Genomic DNA, 19706 nt, shown 5'->3' on the forward strand with positions numbered 1-19706 from the left:
AAAGCCAATCATCAAAGACTCGCAAAAACTGAGACAATTCGCGAGCACAATTCACGAAATGTTCACCAGCTCAAAATAGATCAGAGTTCAACAGGATGCTTCACAATTAACATACGCAGTACGAAGAATAGTAACTCATACTCTGTCTGTTCTCAGTTCCGTAAATCAAGCATCAAAAGTTAAGAGTCCTATTTGGAGCACATTCAAACCTCTCGAAATATAATGGAAATGTCGTATGGTTAGGGCCTCCCGTCGGGTAGACCGTTCGCCTGGTGCAGGTCTTTCGATTTGACGCCACTTCGGCGACCTGCCTGTCGATGGTGATGAAATGACGATGATTAGGACAACACAACACCCAGTCCCTGAACGGAGAAAATTTTCGACCCAGCTGGGAATCGAACCCGGGCCCTTAGGATTGACAGTCTGTCACGCTGACCACTCAGCTACTGGGGCGGACTACCTCTCGAAATATAAAGTCCGTTTAAAAGGTAGAATACTATAGCGGCCGTTTACTGCCCAGAAACAATCACGACTCAATCACGTACATTACTCCAGACTGGCGTGCGTGCTTCCAGAACTCGATATAAAGTGTTCCGAATCGGTCCCTTGAGCTCTTCACTCGAGAAGTCACAGTCTCCACTTCACCCCCACATGGTTCCGCTATTTCTGTTTTTCCATTGGCTGAAGGCTATCCCCACCAAACTTACATCGTCCGTAAGCTGTCCAGAAATGATTTAAGTTGAACACTTTCCCGCACTATGCTAATAAATTTCAACAATATTTAAATAAAGAAATGTTATAAGCATTCAGTCACACTTAAATCATTCACAATAAATATAAATAACGGTTTGTCCATAAATAAATAACCCAGTGCCCTTGCTCAAGTGCGCTCACGATAAATGACAACAGATTGTTATTAATTATTTAAAAAAATTATTTATGCCTTCTTGACAGAAACATCTTCTGGTTCTCTTTACAATTGTGGTGTTCGCTAACACATGCGATTGACCAGTTTTATATTAGCACAGTTTTTTAATAGAACTTACGATGAACATTTAAATGAAGTTACTGGAAAAATAGCAAACTGTTCATTAAATAAACACACAAGTATGACAAATAAGGATGGTTTGGTAACATTCGCACCTGCCAGCACCTGCCTTCTTTGGAATTATTACACATTTCTTGGAGACTGACGCTATTTTGTTTCTCCGTTTATCCTGCATATTAGATGCAACGGTATTGTCATACTCTCTTTAGACACAGATACACAAATGGAACATGAGCTGTATACTTTCGAAACGCTTCGGATTCATTACCACAATATGGTTCATTAAAGAAAATTCATTTGCAGTGGATGTCGCCTGTGCTGGAATAGCAGTATATAACTTCATGCAACTAGTTCTATTACTAGCAGACACAACCCCCCCCCCCACACACACACACACACACGCACAATACGAGGAGAAAATGAGAAAAAATTTTTAAATAGTCGTAAGAATCATGATAGTTAATGTGAAGGAACGCAGAGGTAACGCTCTCGCTACACAGAAGTTCCGGTTCTGGGGAACTGCAATTGAGCAAACAAAAGGCAGCTATCTGCGTAGATTGTTATCGATATAATTTCTAAATGCCTTTGCGTTATGTATTATTAGGATGTTAAGGTCAATAGCAGTGACTTTTAATAGGTAGTTCCCCCAAAATGATGTCAACACACTAACGGGACTATGCAACTACGTACTGTCCAGTAAGATCATCAAAGATTAAATACAATTAATTTATCGAAATTAATCTGCAATTATTTTGTCTAAACACGTATGAAGAGGTAGCTCTCTAGAACTTTTCTATAAGAGAAATAATTTAATTTTCTTATTCTTAACCTTTTAGGGTAGCCAAGAATCATTACTACCAATAGATACATGAGACCGCTCATTAATGTAAGTCACAGACCTTCAATGCGCTCGCTTCCCTGATGAGTTTTTGGTAAAATCACAGTAAAGATTGACATATTTTGCAACCTTCTTACTTACACATAGCACCTTCACCAAACATCCAAAATATGTTTCAAATGTATGAATTTTGTGACGGGTACAATCAGCGATCTACACTCCTGGAAATGGAAAACAGAACACATTGACACCGGTGTGTCAGACCCACCATACTTGCTCCGGACACTGCGAGAGGGCTGTACAAGCAATGATCACACGCACGGCACAGCGGACACACCAGGAACCGCGGTGTTGGCCGTCGAATGGCGCTAGCTGCGCAGCATTTGTGCACCGCCGCCGTCAGTGTCAGCCAGTTTGCCGTGGCATACGGAGCTCCATCGCAGTCTTTAACACTGGTAGCATGCCGCGACAGCGTGGACGTGAACCGTATGTGCAGTTGACGGACTTTGAGCGAGGGCGTATAGTGGGCATGCGGGAGGCCGGGTGGACGTACCGCCGAATTGCTCAACACGTGGGGCGGGAGGTCTCCACAGTACATCGATGTTGTCGCCAGTGGTCGGCGGAAGGTGCACGTGCCCGTCGACCTGGGACCGGACCGCAGCGACGCACGGATGCACGCCAAGACCGTAGGATCCTACGCAGTGCCGTAGGGGACCGCACCGCCACTTCCCAGCAAATTAGGGACACTGTTGCTCCTGGGGTATCGGCGAGGACCATTCGCAACCGTCTCCATGAAGCTGGGCTACGGTCCCGCACACCGTTAGGCCGTCTTCCGCTCACGCCCCAACATCGTGCAGCCCGCCTCCAGTGGTGTCGCGACAGGCGTGAATGGAGGGACGAATGGAGACGTGTCGTCTTCAGCGATGAGAGTCGCTTCTGCCTTGGTGCCAATGATGGTCGTATGCGTGTTTGGCGCCGTGCAGGTGAGCGCCACAATCAGGACTGCATACGACCGAGGCACACAGGGCCAACACCCGGCATCATGGTGTGGGGAGCGATCTCCTACACTGGCCGTACACCACTGGTGATCGTCGAGGGGACACTGAATAGTGCACGGTACATCCAAACCGTCATCGAACCCATCGTTCTACCATTCCTAGACCGGCAAGGGAACTTGCTGTTCCAACAGGACAATGCACGTCCGCATGTATCCCGTGCCACCCAACGTGCTCTAGAAGGTGTAAGTCAACTACCCTGGCCAGCAAGATCTCCGGATCTGTCCCCCATTGAGCATGTTTGGGACTGGATGAAGCGTTGTCTCACGCGGTCTGCACGTCCAGCACGAACGCTGGTCCAACTGAGGCGCCAGGTGGAAATGGCATGGCAAGCCGTTCCACAGGACTACATCCAGCATCTCTACGATCGTCTCCATGGGAGAATAGCAGCCTGCATTGCTGCGAAAGGTGGATATACACTGTACTAGTGCCGACATTGTGCATGCTCTGTTGCCTGTGTCTATGTGCCTGTGGTTCTGTCGGTGTGATCATGTGATGTATCTGACCCCATGAATGTGTCAATAAAGTTTCCCCTTCCTGGGACAATGAATTCACGGTGTTCTTATTTCAATTTCCAGGAGTGTATTTTGCTTCTACGGCTACACACGTCTATAATATAAACAACGTCTCTGTCTTTGCGTTACGAAACTGCATTTGTAAACTTTTAACGTTAGAACAAAAATAAACCATTCCTTCGCATTTTCTGTATTTTTAAGTAAATAACTCACTCTTACAACCTTTTAAGTACAAACTATAGATCGAATTATTTTATTACGATTTTTATCAGTTAAATTACCCTGAGAAAACTCTTTTCCTCGTAAATACTTTGGATTACTTATCTTACGTTCACTTTTCACTCAAGAATCTCTCACTTCGACAGCTCTCTTCTATTTGTTAATATTGCACAGTTTAAGATTTCGCTTGTTTCTGTCATAATGAATGATTTCTCTCAAATAGCAGTTACTTAGTAACTCTGGCCTAAACGAGAACGCGGGGTCTAGGTTATGACTTTAAAACAAAATAACAATTTATTTTCTTCTCTTTACTAACCACGTACAGAGACAGACGCCAACGGGTGGTGGAGTGAGAAACAAAACTGAAGTTATAATAAAAAAAATCAAACAAAAATCATAGGTGCTAACACCAGTTTTTAACTCCATTTAAAACGGATACTGTGAAATTCGCAACCACTTCAGGTGTTAGCGATCTGCGATGCCACTAACAAAACGTGAATGAAAGTGTCACTCGTCATTATTAAGTACAGGGATAATGGTTGCAGTGGAATTCCGCTTAAATGTGGTTCAGCTAGAGTCTCGATCAAAACGAAACGTTACTGTCGCAAACGCGAGTGGGGTAAGCTTTATCAAAATAAAAGAAAAAGACAACGGTCTGGATGTTACAGTAACAATCCTCAAATCTCCGAGAACTCCGCTCGACAATAAAATAATTCAGTATCCACAAAATTCTATTCACGTATCACCTCAAATACCAGATCTGTCCAATACATTCACGACCATTACTACCTATGCCTCAGAAAACGCCTTCGTCAGCTTTTAAGATTAATCACAGCACCCACTTTATACGCGTGCTACTAATGCACCATAACCGCAACCACGACTCAAATAGCTTCAGACCGATCGATGAAGCCAAACAATATTATCTTCGATTCACAGACCTCAGAAAACACGTAACCGCGTTACACGCACAAAATTTAAATCCACACTCAGGTAACTGAAGAATGCGTCATTGCGATAATTCTTCAAAATAAGTCGAGAGGCGCAATAAAATTTCTTGTCTTTGATATCCAGCCTATACCCATTGCTGCAATCTCTCCCTGAAATACAGACCCTAGCAGACGTACTTATAAAACTGCGGAAACTTCGCACTTCCATAATGCATCGATACAACCACGCGATTAATTAATGTCGATGGCTAACCGCATCAGCTCAAGTTAGCGAACGAACAGTAACTAAATATTCGATCCTTCCGATCCTCTACATACGAACTTAGTTCCTCTTAAGTGCCTCCCACTATTCCTCGATAGCAATTCAACTTTCCTCGGTTACAAAAACCATAGGTGAACAATTTCGTTGACAAAAGCACGGTGCCATCATTGTCCCTTAACAGTTATCAATGAGCAACATATAGCCATCGGTCGTTCTTATAGCAGCCAGCTGGTGCACTGTGGACTCTGGCTCCAGCCTCTGCGTTTGCCTCTGGGCTGACGGATGAACTTTGCCTCCACCTCCCGAACAAAATACTCGACTATCTGCACAAATACACAAGACATATATTACATATAGAAAGTTATAAAGTTTTACATGTTCCTTTTCCCACATTTTATTTGTCTCGTACCGTTTCAATATAGTGAAACGAACCCAAAAAAATTACATCTCCAAAACGTGCGAAATCATTCTGTCCCAGCACTATGTTTGTTGAGCCTGTCCCAATTTTCGTGAAATCAGACCTTAAAGTAATGGGAAATATTTTCAAAGCTCCTATTTAATGATCACACTTCTTCTGTTACTAGAAGAATTATCTCTAACTTTTACAACTTCCATAACTCAAGTGACTACAGCACATTTCAAAGCAAGTCTTGCTCGAAATTCTTGGTCGTTTCTTTTGCGACCGTGATACATTGACAGAAATGCACAGAATGCAAAGAAAAATACTGAGTGTACTTTTTTACGTGTTTCTCGCATAATTTGGTTGTATAATGATTTGGAACTTGGATTCTTACAGATTGGTTGGAAGGTTCTTTGATATGCTATACATTTAAGGACACATTTGAAGGTTATAAAATGTGTTAATCGCCCACTGAAGGATGTCAGACTTATCCAGAATGGTATTACAGAATTATTTTATCGTTACTGTTCCTAGCTACGTGGGTAGAAACATTCCAGACTTTACCTCAGTGTCAGAACTTCCTGAATCGTGCATGTTGACTGCACTCTTAATTCGCACTAGACACAATAATTACTCCGGCCGCGGTGGCCAAGCAGTTCTAGGCGCTTCAGTCCGAAACCGCGTGACTGCTACGGTCGCAGGTTCGAATCCTGCCTCTGGCATGGATGTGTGTGATGTCCTTAGGTTAGTTAGGTTTATGTAGTTCTAAGTTCTAGGGGACTGTTGACCTCAGGTGTTTTTAAGTCCCATAGTGCTCAGAGCCAACCACAATAATTGCCAGGTTAAGACTTACTTAACGAAAGTACTGATCACATAGTGCACGGTGTTCCTAAAATATAATTTCAATATTTCATGTGTTGTAGCAGTTCATGAGGAGACATTTCGAAAAAAAATGTACTGTTCAATTCCCTTCTAAGTAAACAGACATTTAAAATAACGCGTTCCACTGTGCGGTGTATGCTGGGTAAATGGGCGTTCACTGTGACTACAGTCATTGTTACACAAGTAATCAACTAACTAATGTGGTAACAATACCCATTGGTCACCACTTATGTGGTTGTCGAACGGTTGCGGGTCAACAGTGGAAGAAGGTCAGTACCGAAGCGTTAATACTCTACATTTTATTTATGCCTTGCGTTTGGCCACTGTTACTACATTAGTTAGTTTGCTATAATGCAGTAATTACCAGGGTCACAATAAATAACTATCACTCTTTCATCCAGTAGACGTAAGAGATTACAATAGAACATTTTATGTTTGTTTCTATGTAACTCATAATATATCACAGAGACAAAGGAAAGTGTTTAAGTGCAACTAAACTTTTATTAACGATATTGTTATTTATGAGACAGTATTATCCAATAAAAAAGAAAACACGAAGTATGGACATCTAGATTCTAGTCGGATGACGACAAAATATTACTCTGGTCAAAGAACAGACAACTATCTTCAAATGTACCTTTCTCTATATTTTTCGCTATTTTTTAATTAATGCAGATCGACCAGTTTTATTAATCTTGTATGTAAGATACATTTAGGTTTTATTTATGGAAATGGTGTTTTGTAATTGATTGCTAATAATAATTTACTGCAAATGAAACTAATGTTAACACTTTTCGTCACTTTCATCTACATCTACCGGTACATACATACTCCGCAAGCCACCGTAAGGTGCGAGGCGGAGGGTACCTTGTATCACTACTAGTCATTTTCTTCCCTGTTCCACTTGAAAACAGAGCGAGGGAACAACGACTGTCTGCAGTGCCTCCGAACGAGCCCTAATTTCTCTTATCTTCCTCATACTTACGCAAAATGTACGTTGGCGGCAGTAGAATTAAATAAATAAACGTCATGTGGCACACCTGCCTGGTGCAAGTCTTTCAGCTGGACGCCACTTCGGCGACTTACGTGTGCGTCAGCCAACGGCACCCGGAGTTCCCCGGACAGTCACCCATCCAAGTACTAACCGAGTCAACGTTATTTAACATTGGTGATTGGACGGGAACCGGTGTTACCAACACTACAATTTATCTCCAGTCAGCCTCAAATGCCGGTTCTCTAAATTTTATCAACAGTGTTCCTCGGAACGAACGTGTTTAGATTGGAACACAATAAAGCTGTAAGTTTAGAGCTGTCTGTAGTCTGGAGCAAACGACATATAGACGTGTATGACTGGCTGCCACCGACAAAATGAAAACCATAATATATGGAATTCGTCCTCAGAAAGCTTCCAGAGACAAAAAAGCTTGTGAACTGTTATTAAAAACCCCTAATAACTATTCGTTCATTTTGTCAGAACGATATTTACCTCTCGAGCAGAGAGCAGGTAGCGCTACCGATCTATGAACATTAACTGATCATAACTAACTGGACATCTGTTAGTGGACATTAATGTGGGGGCGTCCAGCCTTTGCCTCTATGGTGGCTTGAACTCTGTAGGGGACGCTTTTAATGTGGAGGAATGGCAGCCTGTTCTTCCTCAAGAGAGGAAACTAGTGAAGGTACTGATGTTGGAAACTGAGGTAGGAGCGAAGTCGATATTCTAACGCGTTCCAAAGGTGTTTCAGGGGTTTCAGGTCGGGACTCTGGGCAGGCCAGTCCATTTTAAGAATGTTATTGTCACAGACCATTGCCTCATGGATGCTGTTTTATGGCTGGGTGCACTGTCCTGCTGATACAAACATTTATTGTCTCCGAATTGTTCCTCTATTGCACGCAGAACATAATGCTGTAAAGTGTGTTTATATCCTTCCACATTTAGCATTTTCTTAATCACAAAAGTGAGGTAACACCTTAACCACGGAAAACGCCCCAGTATTGTAACACATGTCTTCCGCAGGTAGCTGTTGGCATTACAAATGATGACAGCTAACATTTTCCAAGCATTGGCCAAATTAAAACCTTCTATCGGACTGTCAGGGGGTGTAGCGTGATTCATCCACCAAATCACTCGTTTCCAGTCATCCACTGTCCAACGGCGTCGACCTTTACACCACCGCAAGTGTCACTTAGCACCGGGTACAGAAATGTGTGGTTCGCGAGCAACTGCTCGACCACACTATACCATTCTTTTTAACTCCATGCGCACCACCGTTCTGCTAGTTGGAATGTTCGCAGAACTTCCTTCTGCTGATTCCATGCGATTTTTTACAACCACCTTACGCACTGCTCGACATGAGGTCAGCCAGGTACTGGTCTAGCTGTCATATCACCAACAGTCGCCACGGGCAGCTTTAGAAGAGTTGAATTATCCTAATGAATTTGTTACTCCAGTGGCATCCAACGACTAGTAGACATTCGAAGTCACTGAGCTCTTCTGGCTGACAAGTTCTGCTTCTCTGCTGAAAACACAAGAATTCACCGCCTCCTTTGACACTGGCGGGTCCACCTCTCACGACATGTAATGGACATAGGGGTGTCCGGATACTTTTGATCTAATAGTGTTTATGACAGCAGGCATACAGAAGATGTACAGATATTAAATACACTGTAGATGTAACCTTATCTTTTTTCTCTTCTTTTCGCTTTCTCCCCATTCGTTTCCAGCACCTTCCATCGATATGACTTTCATTCGGTCGTTTCTCCTTCAATTATATTTCATCTATATATACGTCAACACAGTACTCTGCAAGCCACCATACGATGTATGGCTGAAGGTATCTTGCACCATTACTAGTCAATTCCTTTTCAGTTCCACACGCAAATGAAGACGGAAAAACGACTTTCTAAATGCGTACATACGAGACCTAATGTCTTCCGCGGTCCTTTGCCATACTCGTATGTATGTAGGTGGCAGTGTCTTTCTACGGTCAGCCGAAAATGCTGGTTCTCCAAACTTTTCCAAAAGTGTTTGGCGATAAGAATGTTGTCTTCCCTCGAGGAATGCCCATTTAGATTATCAGAGCGTTTCCTAATACTAGCGTGTGGATCGAACTTACTGGTAAGAAATCTAGCAGCACAGTAGTGAATTTCTTCGATGTCTTCCTTTAACACGACCTGGTGGGAACCGCAAAGACTCGAGCAATACTCAAGAATGACTTCCACAAGTGTCTTATACCCAGTCTCGTCTATAAATGATCTACACTTACTTCGAATTGTCCCAATAAACCGAGGTCGATTATTTGCCTTCCCTACTATCCACATCAGGTCCTCGTTCCATTTCATATCCCTCAGGAAAGTTGTGCCTAGATATTTAACCGGCATGACTGTGTCAAGCAGCACACACTAAAATGTATTCATTCGTTCAGGATTGTTCTTCCTTACCAGTCGGCGCTAGCTCGCATTTTTATACATTCCGAACAACCTGCCCTGTCTCACACCAAACAGAAATTCTGTCTGTCATTCTGCACCCTCCTGGTGTCACTCAGCGACGGCACTTTCCGTTCAATATAGCGTCATCAGCAAAAGTTGCAGATTACTTCTCACACTATCCGTCACATTATTTTCATATGTAGAGAACAAGAACGGTCCAATTACACTTACCTGGAGCACACCTGCCGATACTTTGTCTCTGATAAACACTCACCTTCCAAGATAACATACTGGGTTCTTTTACTTAAGAAGTCCTCGAGGCAATCACATATCTGAGACGATATTCCATACGCTCAGTCCTTCGTTAACAATGTGCGGTAGAGTACTGCGTCAGGCGCTTTCCGGAAATCTAGGACTATGGAACTTGCCTATTTCCCTCATCCATTGTTCGCAGGATATCGTGCAAGGAAAGGGCAAACTGAATTTCGAACGAGGAACTTTTTCTGAATTCGTGTTAGTTTGTAGAGAGAAGCTTTTCTCTCAAGGAAATTTATGACATTCGAACTGAGAATATGTTCAAAAATTTTGCAGCAGATCGATGTTAAGGATATTGGTCTGTAATTTTGCTGATCCGTACAGGAGTCACCTACGCTTTTATCCTAGAGCTTGGGACTTTGCGCGCCGGCCGCGTGGCCAAGCGGTTCTAGGCGCTTCAGTTTGGAACAGCGCGACTGCTAGGGTCGCAGGTTCGAATCCTGCCTCGGGCATGGATGTGTATGCTGTCCTTAGGTTAGTTAGGTTTAAGTACTTCTAAGTTCTAGGGGACTGATGACCTCAAATGTTAAGTCCCATAGTGCTCAGAGCCATTTGAACCATTTTGGGACTTTGCGGTTGGCGAGAGATTCTCGACAAATACGAGCTAAGTAAGGGGCCAATGCCGTAGATTACTCTTTGTAAAACCGAGCCAGGGATGCTTATTACTATGTCCTCCAGACGGGAGTTCGTGCAGCGGTCAAACGGCGGTATGTTAGTAGAATTCTAGAATTCTTAAAAGTGAAATTTAAAATTGTAATTTTCCAATTGTTGTCTTCTACTGCCTTTTGCCCATTTAGCGATTTTACAGACGCCCAGAATTTTCTTGGATTCTCGGCCAGATGTTTCACCAACATGTGACGGTCGAAGTTGTATGCTCCTTACTTCCATCTTTTTATAGGAGCACGTACTTCTACTAACTTTTATCTGTCGATATTTTTGCGTTCTGTTCTGTACCGAGAGTGCAACTGTGTCTGTCTCAATAACAGACTGGTGAGCTAAAACATTATAACCACTGTCCATCGCGATGTTGATGCGCCTGGTGGCGTTGTGGTCATGTGAGTGGGTAACAAAATTATGTAAGCAGGGCAGTCATGGACGGGGAATCACTGTAGCCAAGATATCGGCTGCAGATGGGGAAATCCATTGAGATAAGCGACTTTGATAAAGGGCACATGATTATTACCCATAGCCTACGAACGAGTATCTCGAAAACGGCGAAGCTGGTCTAATGTTCACGTGCTACTGTCGTGAGCATCTATGGAAAGAGATAGAAGGATCCGCAGTAGGTCTCCCATACGTGTTCACATGTTGACCAACGACATTGTTAGTTACGTCTGCAGTGAGTATGGTACCGTTAAACAATGGAAACGTGTCGGCTCTTCGGGCGAATCACCGTTTCTGCTATACTAGGTCGCTGCTTGTCTCCACAAACGCCGTCATCGAGATGAACGCTGGCACGAAACGTTCAGCGCGCCACGGACGCAGGCTGGTGGAAGCAACATTTTGCTATGGGAGACATTCTCCTGCGCTTGCATGGGGCCTGTTGTAGTAACTGAAGACACGCTGACCTCTGGGAATCACCTTCATCCCTTCATGCTTGATATCTTCCTCGAAGGCGATGTCATTTTTCAGCAGTATAATTGTCCGTGTCTCAGAGTCATAACCATGTTACAATGGTTTGAGGAGCATTATATTGAGCTCACGTTGACGTCTCGGTGACCAAATTCGCCTGATTTAAATCCTATGGAACCCATATGGGTCACTATCAGCCGCCATCACCGCGTACGCAAATCAGCGGCCCATTATTTACGCGAATTACATTACCTGTGCATAGACATCTAATACCACATACTTCCACAAACCTACCAATGTTCTGTCGGGTCCCTGATACGCAGAATCAGTAACGTATTTCGTTCCAAAGATGGACAAACAATGTACTATTAGAAGGCGGTCATAACGTTTTGGCTCATCAGTGTATACTCTTGTCGTAGTCGCGTATTCCTTTTGTATATCTCTTATTGCGGGTCTCGATTTAACGGCATCACCATATTGATCCGTGGTACAAAAAACCAAATTAGAATGAAGAAAAAGACTTTTAGAAAATAACAACGTTTAGAGTAATTTTGGTGGGGCATAAATTGAATTATGTACCTCATGGACACAAGGCATCTTGTCAGAGTTAACATTTTACCCAACTTCAGAGGCCAAACTGGCTCTCGCCATGCAGCGGCTCACAACGTAAACATGTGCTTCCATCAGATGACTAAGGCGAACGACGTATGTTGAATATGATTTGCCATTGTTTTTCGCGTAAATTAACTCAGTCATAGAAATCTTTAACCGCGTACTGAGTGATGGAAAGAATTTAATTGATAACAGAATTAACTTCAAACAGCAACTAAAATCTTATGTGCTTGACAACTCCTGTGAGACGCACAGACATACAGATATACAAAAACTGAATATTTTGCACAGGAAACTGGTTCTTCTGGAACAGTTAGCGACCACGTTACAGGACAGTGAAAGCGAAAATACATTATACGTGCAGATTACACGAGAAGAAAATTACGTTTTCAAAAACTTTTGGACACCCGACACGGTATCGAAGTCTGTGGTTATCTACTATGGACGTTCATTACGTTACAAGATTGGAACTCCCGGGCATCGTCGTAGAGGTGCACATTATGTGTGTTCGTTGGTGATAGTGTCTTTGATTTCGTGATTATGCACCCTGAATACTCAGCTGAGTTAAAAATGTGTTTGTTTTTCCTGGAGGAATATGGACCGTGCACCTGAATAGCTGTTGCCATGACACTGTCTACGTTCATGCACCATATACGCAGACTTACATTACCTTGTTTTACCGGTTGCACAAATGATGTCAAGTACATTTAAGGAAGAAACGTTTACAAGTGAGTACGAATTTTAATATATTTATTTTTATCGCTTTTACGAGATTCTTGTAGAGCAATTTTGGTGACGAAGGCTTGCTCCTTCGAAACATTGAACATAGTTAATTATAGATAATTTCATACGTGTAAAAATAAATCGCGTGAATCATTGGTTAACAAAAGCCGACTTGCGAGCCGCATGAGGCCTGAATCAAGGATTCGTGCGTCTCGCGGTTCTCAGCCGTATTTTATAACGTTATGTGGCTAAGAGCCAAATCCAAAAATGTCAACTAGCGTAAAGAGCTTCTTAAGAGTGTAGTTTTCCTACACAGCATGAATCATAAATACTTATAAGAGCAGTAAGGTCTTAAGATGCACTCAATTACTATTGACGGTGGTGAATTCGCAAGTGAGCCAAGTAAATCTGGGCGCTTACCTCAGAGGTAGAGACCACTGAGGGATTAGAGGATGTGAGAGAGGGAATCTTTTGCCCTTTGTCTGCCAATGTTGACAATTCACGAGCGTACTTCACTAGTGCCCATCACCTACTAAGACACAAATTTTGACACGGAACTAACATGGATTCGTGAATTTGCATTATATAAGGAGCAGTCAACTCAAAAGGAGACAGATGGGAAAAAGTAAGTAAACTTTATATTATTTTAAAAGTAATCATCACAAATGATGATACAGGTATCCCACTGTGAGACAAGCCGGTCGGTGCCTTAATGGAAAAAAGTTTGCGCCTCCCTATCGAACCATGATTGTTCCCAGGCGTGCGCCTCTTCGTCCAAAGCAAATAGACAGCCATGGATGTCTTTCGCCAGGCTCGCATAATATTGAAATCGTATGGGGAAAGATCGGGACCGCATGGGGGAAGTGTAGGAGCGACCCAGCGGAACTTCTGCAGCGTAGTCGAAACAATCTTAGCAACATGAAGGCCAAACTCTCCCCATGGGTTTTGGAGCCCTGAAGAAAGACATCCATTGCTAACGGTATGCTGCGAACAAAGAGGTGCACACCCAGATACAACAATATTTCCATAGACAACGGCAAACGGGTTTCCAAGATGGCACCGACCGTCTTGTCTCACATTGGGATAAACGTGTTAATAGTTTAGAGATTACCTTTTAAATTGTAAACAGTTTCCTTACTTTTTTTCTGTCTGTCTCGTTTCCATTTGACTGTCCTTTATAGAGACGGACATCTTCAAATACGGTACACATTTGTAGCAAGGAATATGCAATTAATTAAATCTTTTGCAATAAATAAAAACGAATAGGAGAAAAATAACATTCAAAATATTTAGTAAACATTTTGGTCATGTCTGACACTGCATTATTAATAAAAATAAATACAATTGTTGTTATTAATCAATTAATCATCTGCCCACACAGACAGCGCAACAACACTTCTGCAGGCAATTACAGTGCCATCACTATGGGGTCGCTGAGGGTCGTAAGAAATTGAAACAGAATAATCGACACGGAGTGTTCTGAATGGAACCGACTTCTAACAATCAGTACTTGGAGACCGGTGGCCAAATTATCGCATTCGTACTACAGCTACTCCATTGCATTCTCCTATCATACTAATTTATGAAGGTTCCCAATTGGTACACATGCTGCCTGAATTGCAGTCCCACTTGTCAGTGTTGGCTCTTTAGCCAAAAAGTTTGACGACCACGGGCGTAAATGTTCAGCTTGTTTTCCGTTGAGAAGACGTACTATAACTGTGTGACAGCGAAACGCCGCACTGCAGAAACATTGGGACCCACAGATTAGGAAAGGGTGGAAACGATTGACTATTTGACAAACACATTACATAAAACAGATTTATTGAAAATCACGAAGCTCAGCAAATTACAATTGTGCATTCCTTAGAAAAACTGTCTTTCATCATGGAACACCTCATAAGAACAGTTTTTATGCTGAAACACAATTATTCAAACCAGCAATAGCGCAAGATTATTAAACTGCTCTTAAGACTATTATTGATCCAACAGAAAAGAAAAAGTTGATCGAATAAAAAAATCAATTGAACTCAATAAACAGTTATTCACAAGAGGATCAGGTAAGTTGTCTGAATTGAAATTACGCTACAAGCATCAGAATAGATCTAGCTTAAAAATGATTTTGTACTTGTTTAATAATGATTTATTTTTAAAAAAACTTTCACACGCTATTTCACCCCCTTGGGGGTAGAATTTCCAACAGTGCTTAAACATACATTTTTTTAATTGCTGACCGAGAAACCAAAACCAACTTTCGTCGTCCGCTTTAAAACTGACTTATTAGCGACATATTTTCAAAAATCATTTCAGCCCCTATTTCAACCCCTTAGTGTGGAATTTCGGAAACTCACTTCTTAAATGATACCTACAGTATAGGATTAATACGCTCTTCAAATTTTGAGTTTCTATCCTTACGGGTTTGCACTAGGCAATGATGAGTCAATCAGTCAGGACGTTCAATTGGTTGAGAAGGGATCCATTCGACTGAATCTTTACTTGAATTTGTGTCAATTGAAACAAATAAATTTCAATAAGATCATGAATTTATTGAAAGAAAATAAATCGTAACTGTAAATTATTGATTTATGAGCCTCAGTGAAACTTTGTGCATCGTTGATGTTTGTGTGATGTGCCTGTGTATGTGATGTGTCATGCAGTTGAGAAAGGAATTACCTTTAAAGTTTGGTTAAAACCCCGTTCTTCGGTAATATTCATCCCAAATGATGTCATCTGGAAGGAACTGTTATCCTTCTGTATATTCTGCAAGAAATGCTTCGATCGAGGTTCTTGGCCAGAAGGCAATGATGCCAGTGGCTCTGCTAGCCGTGTCTGTTGTGGTAAATTGATCTTTCCACTCGCACAGCATAATCCTGGTAGTTCATGTCGAAATCCCAAAGCATTGCAGTGTTGACAAACATTGCTCATTATTCAGAAATCGACCAATACATCTGCGGCATAAGCGACTGTTGGATCGTATCTGAACGCCAAACGTTCAGTTCGAATTGTCATGTTTGATTGTATGCTCCAAATTATTCTCTGCATAAGCTCCAGCTGAGCGAGACAAAGTCGACTGCATCCATTGATCCGGTGTCATAGTGGATCGTACTTGAGAAATTCATATTTGGTTTGCCTCCAAACACAGTCCATGCCCTCGTCAGTCTCATTGACTCGTCGCTCATGTAGTTGGCTCGCGTTGTGCATACATTGACCGATGTTTTGACGCCTCACTGGTGGCATTTTTTTTCCAAAGAAATAAATCACGAACTGAAATCAACAGAACATTTGCAATATACCAAATTACCATGAACTTAAATCAACTGAAAGTTTGCAACACACCAAATTACCATGATCTGACATCAATTCAATCTTTGCAACACACCAAAGATATGATAACCACGGATAACACACTGAAATATTGCTTTAAATTGTATTCTTTTTCGTTAAATATTAATATCCAATTCGGAATTTGTTGTTGTTATGAAATCATGCGACAGCAGAAGTGTCATACTAAATGTCACACTATTTCTTTTTTTATGAGAACATGTGACAACAGAACTGTCAAATCGTCCATCATATTTCTTTAATTGATACAAAAATACCATCAAAATTTCCGACTTTTTCAGTGGATTTTCCAAAAATTTTCTTTCACGCAAATCTTGTCCTGACAAAGAACATAGAAAAAGAAAGAAACAAAAAGTACCAGCCAACTCTGTGAAGCTGTTCTCAAGTGATGATCTTTCATACATGAGGCAGCTGTTTTTTATTTACATAGATCAGACATTTTACTATATTAACAAAGACATTTGCAGTTATACTAGTAATATGTGAAGTGTTTACAAATATATTTAGTAAACAAAATCAAACAGCACTCATTTGGTCAAATGTCTAATCACAATTTAAGTTAACATATCCGAAGTCTTACACAGACACTGCACTTTTCCAGTACTGCTTCCCCTTCATTTTGAAATATTGTCTTCGAGATTTTCTTATATGCTGCAGCTCCACCTTATCTCTTTTCAGATACCAACAGTAGTCGTTAACCATCCCTTTATCCCACCTGCCTTTATAATGTGATTCTATTTCTTTCATGTCTTGATGAGTATTTTCTCCATGTTCTTCTCTAACATCTCCAAGATTGTCATTGAAGAAGTCAAGATGGCTATGAAGAAAATGGATTTTAAGGCTGATATCCTAAATTTTTCAGAGTTATCAACATATTTTCCACCATGGCTTTGAATTCTGGATGTTTCCTACTCTGTAAGAAACTGTCAACCACTTTTTGTCCAAGACAATCGTTCTTCTTGTATTGGTACATTCACAAATACTTCATCTTTTATCAAACTTCTAATGATTGTTCCCACAAATATTCCTTGTAAGTTTAGCCTCAGACAGAAAAGAAAATTTGGAATTTATATACTTAAAAAATCGCCATCTTTAGGAAATGTTTTGATAAACTGTTTCATGATTCCCAATTTAATATGAAGAGGTGGCATGATGATTTCACCAGAGATTCTCTTATCACGTTTTTATACTCAGGATTCATTGTTATTCTGGTAGGCCATTCGATTCTACTCCAATGCGATTCATGGGCACGACTATCCCACAGGCACACAACACAAGGAAATATCGCAAAGCCTGATTGTTGTCCCAGCAGCATTCCTATTACTTTCAGGTACCCACATACAACCCATTGGTGTTTCGAATAGCTTAATACCTTCAGCAGCATCTCCATGTTTTCATAGGTTTCTTTTAAGTGCACAGAATATGCTACTGGCACTGAGTCATACTTAATTCTAGTGTGTAGAAGTACGCTCTTGAAGCCTCTTTTGTTAGAATCTATAAATAGTCTCCATTCATTCGTGTTGTAGGTAACACCACATCCTGATAAAACCCATTCAATGTTCTTACATAAACAAAGAGGTTTCTCTAGTGAAATTTTCACCAAATCCCGATTCTCTTGATCGAAACGAGTAGAATGTTGTGTCCAGGGTAAGCAAATGTTTTCCCTTTAAACTTGTGCTGCTTATTTTGAGACACCCATATCTCTTACCAAGTCATTCAGTTCTTATTGTGTAACAAGCTCTGGTTGTCATAATCAGGAGCTAAAGTTTCACTTAATGATGTTGAAGAATAAGATTCTAAAGTAGTGGGCAATTTAACCACAAGAATGTCAGGAACATGTGGTATGGGTCTTATGGCTGGTTTTAGGTTTGGATAAATGATTCCTTTCATACCGTTCTTGTTATGCCTGCCAATTTTCGCCATACAAAAACAGCAGTTATCTACATGGTTTGCATTTTCTCTCCACACGACTGGAATTCTGAATGGTGACGATTTCCATTTGTCTTGTTTCAACTTCCTCAAACCTGCAACCCATGTATCACAAACAGTGTGTGGGCAAAGTTTTTTCCTGGTCTCCTAAATTTATGCCAAAATAAGATAGTTAGTATGCTTTTTTGACAAATGAGGTTATGTTCTCTCTTCTACTTATGAAAGTCAGATAGCCGCAGATGTAACGTAACACATCAGGGTCATTCACCCACGATCTTCTTGGTGAAGTCGCCATTATTAGGCTGATCTGAAGTATCCTAGTAATGTCGACAACAACTTCAAATTTATACTCATATGACTGTGATGCGTTTGTATACTTCTAAACAATACGTGAAGTATCGATTCTTTCACAGTCGATCATGTTGACTCACTTTACGATCTACTGCAGTATATTTTATGTGAGAAACTTAAAAACAGGAAACTTTAGGAATTACATAAAAACTGTAGAACAGATTGTATCTTCGTAAAGAGCGTTAAAACACCACTCGAATTGATCCACTTTCACAATCCTGTTTAATTCTGCTAATGCTGCAATTTTAAAAGGGGAATACTCCACCATAAACGTAGGTTATAGTACAATAGAGCAGATTTTTAACCATCAGTATATGATACCAGTTGTACTCGGAACACCAGCCAGCATTGAGCACATTTGAGCAAATTCTGTCTTTTTCATCTGGCTGCCTGATCAACGTTAAAAATTATCGTCAACCACAACTATGAGGAATGATTCCTTCCCTTTTGCACTGCTTGTCCAGTTTCCAGGTGCCGTTCTTTACAGCAAATACTCGTCTGCTTGGCTTCCAAGTCCTCCATATAGTGTACAAAATTTCTCAAGTTCACCTGAAAACACTGAGTCTCCAGTACTGTTGAAGTAGACGATTTCTATACGTCTCATTCGCCCAAAAACTTCGGTACTCAATACGCTCATGACCAATATACACAGTGACAACATCCAGTAACACAGTGCATGGCACCTTCCGTCTGGAGCCAAGTAGGCAGGCTGTGTGCGCTGACCGAGCATACATCAAGACGCGCACTTGTTGCTTACTCGCTGTCACTGTACCAGGTCACACCCCTCCTTCTACCACTACGCTGGCACAGACAAAGCCTCACTTCAGTCAGAGACAACATCTCACCATCGATAGAGAGTATAGCCAATGTAACTACAGTGAGGTCACAAAAGTCATGGAATAGGGATACGCACATATGCAGATAGCTGTAAGTATCGCATACCCATGGTATAAAATGGCATCACATTGGCAGAGCTGTCATTTGTACTCAGATAATCCATGTGAAAAGGTTTCCAACTTGATTATGGCCGCACAGACTGGAAGAATTAACAGAATTTGAATGTGGAATGGTAGTTGAAGCTAGACGCGTGGGACATTCCATTTCAGAAATCGTTAGGGAATCCAGTAGGCTCTTCCGAGATCCACAGTGTCAAGAGAGTGCCGGCAATACCACATTTCAGGCGTTACCTCTTGCCATGGACAACGCAGTGGCCGACGGCCTTGACTTAACGACTGAAAGCAACAGCGTTTGCGTACAGTTGTCAGTG

General features: G+C 41.5%; 1 protein-coding gene across 1 annotated transcript in view; it reads left to right on the forward strand.

Moving 5' to 3' along the window:
- Positions 1-19706, forward strand: part of LOC126236380 (uncharacterized transporter slc-17.2-like) — a 311147-nt gene that overhangs the window by 272127 nt on the left and 19314 nt on the right. The window lies entirely within an intron of this gene.

The sequence above is a fragment of the Schistocerca nitens genome, chromosome 2 (assembly GCF_023898315.1).
Source record: "Schistocerca nitens isolate TAMUIC-IGC-003100 chromosome 2, iqSchNite1.1, whole genome shotgun sequence".
In the NCBI taxonomy this organism is placed as follows: Eukaryota; Metazoa; Arthropoda; class Insecta; order Orthoptera; family Acrididae; genus Schistocerca; species Schistocerca nitens.